Source organism: Bubalus bubalis, chromosome 4, assembly GCF_019923935.1.
Source record: "Bubalus bubalis isolate 160015118507 breed Murrah chromosome 4, NDDB_SH_1, whole genome shotgun sequence".
NCBI classification, from domain to species: Eukaryota; Metazoa; Chordata; class Mammalia; order Artiodactyla; family Bovidae; genus Bubalus; species Bubalus bubalis.
The window spans coordinates 4,259,351-4,268,335 of record NC_059160.1 but is presented as its reverse complement, the minus strand read 5'-3'; positions in this window follow the sequence as shown (position 1 = coordinate 4,268,335).

Here is an 8,985-nt window from a genome sequence, read left to right as displayed (position 1 = left end):
CCACCTCTCAACTAGAGAAGCCTCACCTTTCCCCAGCGGTGGGGGAGGCCGGGGTCGTGCTGGAGCTCCCCTGACCCTCCTCTGCCTTGCAGGACTGACTGGTGACACCAGGGCTCTGGGAGCTCATTCAGGGCCTGTGGGGCTGATTGCCCTCAGATTCCCATGCCCAGCAGGGGACTGGGCACCTAGCTGGCAGCGCAGGGCAACATTGGTTACACTCAGGGTGTAAATCAGTCCTACCCCCACTTCCTGCCACCCTCGGGTAGGAAAAGCGGCCACTCGCTCTATAAACCACCCCCCCCCCCGGAGGCCAGGAATGGGTCCCTCATCAGGGAACCGGCCTCACGGATCTTGAAGTGGAAACCATCCAGGGTGGGAGGATGACCGGAGTCTGTCTCCGTGTCTGTGGGGCTGAGTGCCTTGGCCCAGGCACTTGCCCTCTCTGTGCTCAAGAGCCTCAACTGAAGAGCTTCCCTGGCGGTCCAGGGGTTAAGAATTCACCTGCCTGAATGAAACCGGAGCCTATTATACAGAGTGAAGTAAGTCAGAAAGCAAAACACCAATGCAGTATATTAACGCATATCTATGGAATTTAGAAAGATGGTAACGATGACGACCCTATATGAGGGACAACAAAAGAGACACAGATGTAAAGAACAGACTTTTGGACTCTGTGAGAGAAGGCAAGGGTGGGATGATTTGAGAGAATAGCATTGAAAAATGTATATTACCATATGTGAAATAGATTGCCAGTCCAGGGTTGATGCATGAGACAGGGTGCTCAGGGCTGGTGCACTGGGACAACCCTGAGGGATGGGATGGGGAAGGATGTGGGAGGAGGTTCAGGATGGGGAACACATGTACACCCAAGGCTGATTCATGTCAGTGTATGGCAAAAAGCACCACAATATTGCAAAATAATTAGCCTCCACTTAAAAAAAAAAAATCCACCTGCCAATGCAGGGGACACGGGTTTGATCTCTGGTCTGGGAACTAAGATTCCACGTGTCACAGAACAACTAAGCCCGTGTGCCACAGCTACTGGGGCCCACAGGAAGCCACCACAGTGAGAAGCCCACTCACCGCAACCAGAGAGTGGCCCCCACTCGCCAGCGCCCGAGGCCACCCTTGATTCCCCCTCTTATCCACACCTGACCCCCAGCCCATGCGCAGCATCCTGGTGGCTCAGCCTTCATCAGTGCCCGGCTGCCTCCGCTGACCCCAGCTGCCCCACGTTGCCACGGCTCCTTCCCAAGGGCGTCTGGTGTGAGCCAAGATGAACTTGGCACCTTGGGAGAGCCACGCTCTTCTGCTTACATTCATTAAAGAATTTTTTTTTTCATTTAAAAGTTTGATTTTCATTAAATAAAAAGCAAAACCAGGCTATGCCAAATTCTAAGAGGAATTTAAAATGCTGGTTTCCCCCCACCCTTCTTGCTGCCTTTATTCTTTTTCTTTCTTTTTAAATGGAACAATAGTTGATTGAAGGGCTTCCCAGGTGTCTCAGAGCTGAAGAATCTGCCTGCCAATACAGGAGACGAGGGTTCAATCCCTGGATCAGGAAGATCCCCTGGAGAAGGAAATGGCAACCCACTCCAGTATTCTTGCCTGGAGAATCCTATGGACAGAGGAGCCTGGTAGGCTACAGTCCATGGAGTCACAAAGAGTCAGACATGATTTAGCAACTAAACAACAGCAATAATTCATTGACAGTATTACACCAGTCTCTGCTGTACAGGGAAGTGCATTTGAAAATTCCTTCACTTATTCAATCATCAAACACTGATGGGCATGTGCCCCATCCTGGGTCCGGGAGTAACAAAGAAGATTCTATCACAGGCCAGGAGGGGCTCTCAGTCTGGGGCTCAAGGGATCAAGACACACCACCGGCATGATGTCATCCTAGTAGCTACGTGCCATGGAAGGAAGACTTCCTGGAGGAGGAGGGATTCAGACCAGGTCTCCACGGAGAAGCATGGAGCACAGTGACCACGCAGCGGGCACAGCACATGCAAAGGCCTTTGGACAGCGATCTGAGGGCAGCCGTTAAGATCAGCCTTGAGGAAGCATCAGTTGTTGATATCAAAGTTGGGGAACACAACCAAAGCCCTCATCTTTGGAGTTACACAGGGCAGGAGAGTGCTTGGGGAGCTTGGGGACTTGCCAGGGTCCGGTGGGGCTGGTGCTTGGACTGCGGGGGGAGAGGGAAGGCCAAGAGGTAGGAGGGAGTTCACTGGCCAGGCAAGGGCCTTGGAGGCTGGGTTAAGAAGCAGGGGCTTTATCCTGAGGAGGGCCAAGGGCAAAACCGCAGAAGGGTTTTACTTGAGGCAGTGACATCAGATTTGCACTTTAGAAATGTCACTCTGGTTTTCGAGTAAGAGGAGACGAAGGAGGAGGCGGGCATGCAGTGGTTAGGCCATCAAAGCTGGGGCCCTGTGATGGCATGGCTTTAAAATTCGCTCCCTACTTCCTACCTGGGGGCCACTGGGCATGTCCATCTCTCCTGCACAGGAGCATCAGGCGCTGTGCTGGGGTGAAAGAGCTTACAGTCTAGTGGGCAGTTAGTCAACCTCTTTGAGCCTCAGTTTCATCATCTGTAAAATGGGGGTAGGGGGTAATATTCGTACCTGCTTCCCAGACTGGATGTGATCAATGAGTTAACATGCGTAAAATGCTCAGTAGGGTCCCTGATGCGTGAGGGCAATTGTTATTATTTACTAGCCCAGGCAGGAGGCCTAGGCAGAGCCAAGTGTGTGCCACAGGACTCACCATTCACTGGAGTCCTAATAGCTCAGTTGGTAAAGAATCCACCTGCAATGCAGGAGACCCCGGTTCGATTCCTGGGTTAGGAAGAGCCCCTGGAGAAGGGAAAGGCTCCCCACTCCAGTATTCTGGCCTGGAGAATTCCACGGACTGAATATTCCATGGGGTCGCAAAGAGTCGGGCACAACTGAGCAACTTTCACCTATCACATAACCTCTAGTATCTCAGAATGTGACTGGAACTGGGCAGGGCGTTTAAAGAGGTGGTAAGGTTAGATGAGGTCATTAGGGTGGGCCCTAAGTCAACGTGACAGACACCCTTAGAAGAAGAGGAGCTTAGGACTGGACGTGCAGAGGGGGGCCGCGTGAGGATGCAGGGAGGAGGTGGCCTCTTCTGAGAGGAGCGGAGAGACTCAGAAGCAACCAGTCCTGCTGGCCCCTGGTCGCAGACTCCAGGCTCCCGAACTGTGCATAACTGAGTTTCTGTCCTTGTCCAGCACCCCACCCCAGCCGCAGCCTGTGATATTTGTTATGGCAGCCTTAGCACAGTATGGAGAAGGAAATGGCAACCCACTCTACTTCTGTTGCCTGGAGAATTCCATGGACAGATGCTACAGTCCATGGGGTCGCAGAGCCAGACACAACTGAGCGACTAACACTTTAGCAAAGTAACGCTGTGTGCCGGCAGGGTAGCAAGAGCAGCAAGGAGAGATGGATTGAGCCACGGGGGAGACGGCGTGCCAGCACATAGTAGGCATTCAGTAAATACCTGTAGAGTAAGGCTGGATCCTGGAGAAGGCAATGCACCCCACTCCAGTACTCTTGCCTGGAAAATTTCATGGATGGAGGAGCCTGGTAGGCTACAGTCCATGGGGTCGCAAAGAGTCGGACACGACTGAGGCACTGAACTGAACTGAAGCAACTAACACACGCACACAAGCTTGGATCCTGTGTGCGTGAGACCAAAAGGGAGGCCTTCGATGGCCTAGAGGAGGCAGGTCTCACCTGACAGGGCCTGGCTGAGCACGAAGGGCTGGAGGGTCTACCCCCAACACCGCCCCGCTCCCCAGTCACGTTCACCCCAGACGGCACTTCGTGCCTCTGCAATGCTGGGGGGCACCTGGAGTCCTCCCGGTTTACTAAAAAAGAACTAAAGCTTTGATAGAACAGGCACTGCCTCTGAGGACCAGAGCGACGGCCCTTCGGGGCCCCCCGGGGATGCTCTGCAGGGTGTGGGGTTGGAGGTGGGGGGCGTGGAGTTGGAGAGAGGGACGGGGCTGCTGAGAGCCACTTGGAGCTGGTGGTAGATGGGTGAACTGCTTTGAAAGTGACTGAATCTCCATGCATGGAGAAGCTTGTGTTCCAGAATCCCACAGAGGCAGCCAAGACCAAGTGCTTGCTGGGGCGGTGGTGAGGATGACCCCCCACTTCTCTGACATCAAAGAAAAGAGTCGTGAAAACCAATTCCGGCCTCTCTGGCCCTTGGAGAAACATTTCTGGGTCAAGAATTTGCAGCCTATAAATTCCCCGTGTTTGAGATTCAGAGGAGGCCTGTACAGGGCTGGGTCTGTATAACCTTTCACATCACACGACTTCCTGCTCCACGGCCTCCCAGCAAGCACGTAGTCTAGGCCAGGGTTCAGAAAGATGGTCTGATGGACTGCGATACACGGACAGATTCAAAGACAGGCGGAACTAACATAGAGCTGTAGTCAATGATACTTAAAAAAAAAAAGTTAAATAAACAAACAACCAAAAAACTCATAGAAAAAGAGATCAAATTTGTAGTTACCAAAGGTGGGAAACAGGGCAAGTGGGAGCTGGATGAATGAAGGCCGTCAAAAGCTACCAACTTCCAGTTATAAGATCCATAAGTACTGGGATTGTAACTTACACCATGTTTAGTAGCTAAGTCGTGTCTGGCTCTTTGCAACCCCATAGACTGTAGCCCACCAGGCACCTCTGCCCATTTGCATTTTCCAGGCAAGAATACGAGAGTGGGTTGCCATGCCCTCCTCCAGGGGATCTTCCTGACTCAGGGATCAAACCGCCATCTCCTGCATTGGCAGGCAGAGTCTTTACTGCTAAGCCACTGGGGAAGCACAGTATGCCAATTATCTCAATAAAACTTGAGGTAAAAAAATTGTCAGACAGAAGACTTGAAGTCCTGGAACTGGCCTGATCAAAAGTGGATTTTTTTTTTAGTCTTGAAAGATTTTATAAAGAATACTTTAAATAATTGGTATGATCGTTTAAAACTTTAAAAATGTTGACAAATTCTTGAAAAACTACTGATTTCCATTATGTAAAACAATTCTAAGGCCCTTTTAATACAAAATGTTTGGATAATATCTCTGAATTGCTCTTACAGTCAAACTGTGCTTTTGCTTTCTGAGAGGTTCCATATGTTTCACTCTTCAAAGGGGACATTTTTTAAAAATTGGTATTTGCCAACAAAAATTTTGGGGACGTCCACGTGGGTACTTGGGCTGTAGCAGGAGGATGCGGGCAGGTGTCCGGGCCCCTTTGTCACCAGGGTCCCTCCATTGATACCAGCATGAGTGTCTCCCAGGCAAATCTGCCACCATGACTCAAATCTCCTGAACTTTTTCCCTCTTCAGAGTCTGCCAGACAAAAGTCAGCATCTTTGAAGTGGAAACTTGTTTATAAATCCAAAACATTTTTTCTTTGCAGAACATTTTTGGGCCTTAGCAGATTATTATTTTAACTTTTTCCCCCAAATATTTTTTCCATATTTGGGCAAGGCAAGAGACCAAGGACTCTTGGTTTGTCTTTTTCGTAAGAAACTGCAGTGTCTCAGAGAACGCAGTGGGTTCCTGGGCCTTCTCTCTTTCTCACGGGGGTTTCTGGGCCGAGCCTTCAACTTCCGCTCTGCTGGCCTCTGACAAACTCCGGTCCGCACACCTTTGCTGGACAAGAAATGTCAGTCCATAAAAATTCCTGGAGGAACACCCCACCCTTTGCTCAGCAGTTCTTTATCTCGGGGCGTTTCCTGTTCCCTGGAGATAAGGATCTGTTCTTCCACTTCTTGGCAGGTCAGAGCTGAGAGGCCATCAAACCCCCGCCCCGTTTTACAGACAAGAAACAGACATCCGGAGAGGGATGATGCGTTTGCGCCACGAGAAGAGAATCTTTTTCTCCCAACATTTTCACTTTGAAAAATTTCAAATCTATAGAAGTATTTCAAGAAGAGTACAGTGAATATCTGTACTGACCAGTTGCTGACATTACACTACATTAGCTTTGTCTCTTACTTTCTGTTTCTCTCCTTAAATATGTGTGTTTCAGATATTGTGACACCTTGCCTACAAGAATCTAGCATGTGTCTCCCTGTGTGCTGGGTGCTTAGTCGCTTAGTCAAGTCCGACTCTTTGCGACCCCATGGACTGTACCCCGCCAGGCTCCTCTGTCCATGGGGCTTCTCCAGGCCAGAATACTGGACTGGGTTGCCATTTCCTCCTCCAGGGGATCTTCCCAACCCAGGGATCGAACCCAGGTCTCCCACATTGTAGGCAGATTCTTTACCGTCTGAGCCACCAGGGAAACCCATGAATACTGGAGTGGGTAGCCTATCCCTTCTCCAGGGGATCTTACTGACCCAGGAATCAAACTGGGGTCTCCTGCATTGCAGGCAGATTCTTTATCAGCTGAGCTACTGGGGAAGCCTGTGTCTCCCTCTACAGAACCACAATCCAGGAAATTAGTGTCAGATCAATATCATTATCCAATACACACTCCGTAACTCAAATTTGTCTGTCATGCTAACTACCGTAGTGTTCATTAGAGCTGGTTTTGTTTCTCGGGTTTTGTGTGTGTGTGTGTGTGTGTGTGTGTGTGTGCTTTTGTTTCGCCACCTTCACTCAGCATGTGGGCTCCTAGCACCCACCCGCACCCCCCACGCCCCCGCAACAGGAAGCTCGTGCCCCTCGCAGTGGGAGCTTGGTGCCTTAACCACTGAACTGCCAGGGAAGTCCCAGAATGTCTTCGTTTTTACTCAGGAATTCATTAAGGATCACTCAGTTCACTTAGCTGCTGTGTCTCTTGTGAGCTACAGTAATTCTCAGCCTTCTGCTTTGTTGTTTAGTTTTTGCTTTTGCCTTTCATGACATTTTCAGAGCATCCAGACCAGTTGGTTTGCAGAAAGTCCCCCAATTTGAATATGTCTGATTGTTTGCTGTAGATTTGACTTCAGTTGGACTTTTTGGTCAGGAAATCCCAAGCTGATGCTGAGCCCGTCCCAGAGCCATGATGCCAGCAAGCACATGAGGTCAGTCCCTCCCGTGCTGGTGATGTTAGTGAAAGTGCAAGTCGCTCAGTCGTGTCCAGCTCTTTGCAACCCCATGGACTACACAGTCCGTGGAATTCTCCAGGCCAGAATACTGGAATGGGGAGCCTTTCCCTTCTCCAGGGGATCTTCCCAACCTAGGAATCGAACTGGGGTCTCCTGCATTGCAGGTGGATTCTTTACCAGCTGAGCTACCAGGGAAGCCTTATTGGTGACATTAGGTCTTATTATTTTGTTAAGCTGGTGTCCTTAGATTTCTTCATTTCTTCCTCCCTAAAAATATTTTACCTTATGGTTTTAACATTTGTTTTTTCTTTTTGGCCATGCTGTGTAGCTTGTGGGATCTTAGTTCCTTAACCAGGCATTGAACCCAGGGCCCTCGACAATGAGAGCTCAAAGTTCTAACCACTGAACCACCAAGAAATTCCCTAACATCTTCTGAGATGATTCTTTCTTGAATCACTTATTACCAGGATGGCTGTAAAATAGTGATTTTTGGTTTTGTTATTCCCTCTCCTTTTATTCACTGGTGTTCTTCTTTGAAGAAGCATTTTCCCTTCTCCTTTAAAACACTTTTTAGGACTTCCCTGATGGTCCAGTGTTTAAGACTCCATGCTTCCAGTGCAGGGGGTACAAGCTTGAGCCCTGGTCAGGGAACTAAGATCCCACATGCGGCACAGTGCCACCCCCCAACCCAAAAGAAAAGTCTTAAAATACTTTTGAAAGTATCAATACTCATGGATTTGTATTTTATCCAATGAACTAAATGTGTTGCTTTTATTATTGATTTTGTGCTCAAGTCCCTCTCCCAATCTGGCCATTGGAAGCCCTTTCAAGATCCTTCTGTCCTTTCCCATCATTTTTCAAGCGCATCTTTACTTTCTAGGCTCCTCTGGACTTTCCCTGTCTCAGTCCAGGGTCCCCGGTGCCGTTCACTGGGGAGTGGAGTTTCGGGTCTAGGTCAGTTCCTTGCAGCTGGCTGCCATTCCTTCTAGGCCCTCTCAGGAGACAGAACTCAGGAGTCATTTTGTTACTGTGTCATTACAAAATTACTAATTGAGAACACCTCAGAGTTCTTCTCTTCCCCCCCCCGCCCCCCCACACCCCCCCCCCCCGCTCCAAATCTCCCTCATCCTAAGGTGAGAACCCAGGTCCTGACAACACCAGTCCCAGGGGACCCCAAAGTTGCTTCCCAAATGTCCTGCCTCCCACCCCACCACCGCCTCACAAGCAAGGACCAGAGTCTCTTTGTCCTTAGAGGACTCTCCACCGAGGGATCGCAGGCAGACAAAGTCCCTCAGATACAGCCCTTTTCTTCAAGTGGTTATGTCATCAATATCACACACAGATCACTAGTTACTGTTGGATTCCAAGTTACTTTTCCTCCACCCTTTTACTTTTCTTTCTTAAATGTAAAATCTAACATTTAGGGTGTACTGGGAGACATGCATGATTCCTGACTCTGGAGGGAACCCTATGGTCCAGGTGATGACCCCAACATTACAGTCAAAAGCCCCCCACCAAACAGGCCTTAAAACTCTGCTCCATCTCTTCTGAAACAGCCCTGGGCTGGGCGGGAGGACTCCTGCGCTGCGTCAGCCTCAGGCCCACCGGCAGCCTTGGCAAGTCCCTGGCCTCCCCAGACCTTGGCCCTGCACCTGTGAACTGAAAGAGTCACACCAGAGGTGTCCGGACAGCTCACGCACCCAGGACTTCAAAGTTTCCACGACACCACTTTCACCTGTTAACCTGTTTCACCTTCACAAGAGCCCAGTGAGTGGCACAGAGTAGGGTTTCCATAAAGAGAATTCCATGGAGGAATTACGGGCCTCTTTACAGTATGGAAACTGAGGCTCAGAGAGGGGCTGGTTTGCCCTCAAGGTCTCATTAGGTAAGAAACGCCCTGAAAACACCGCT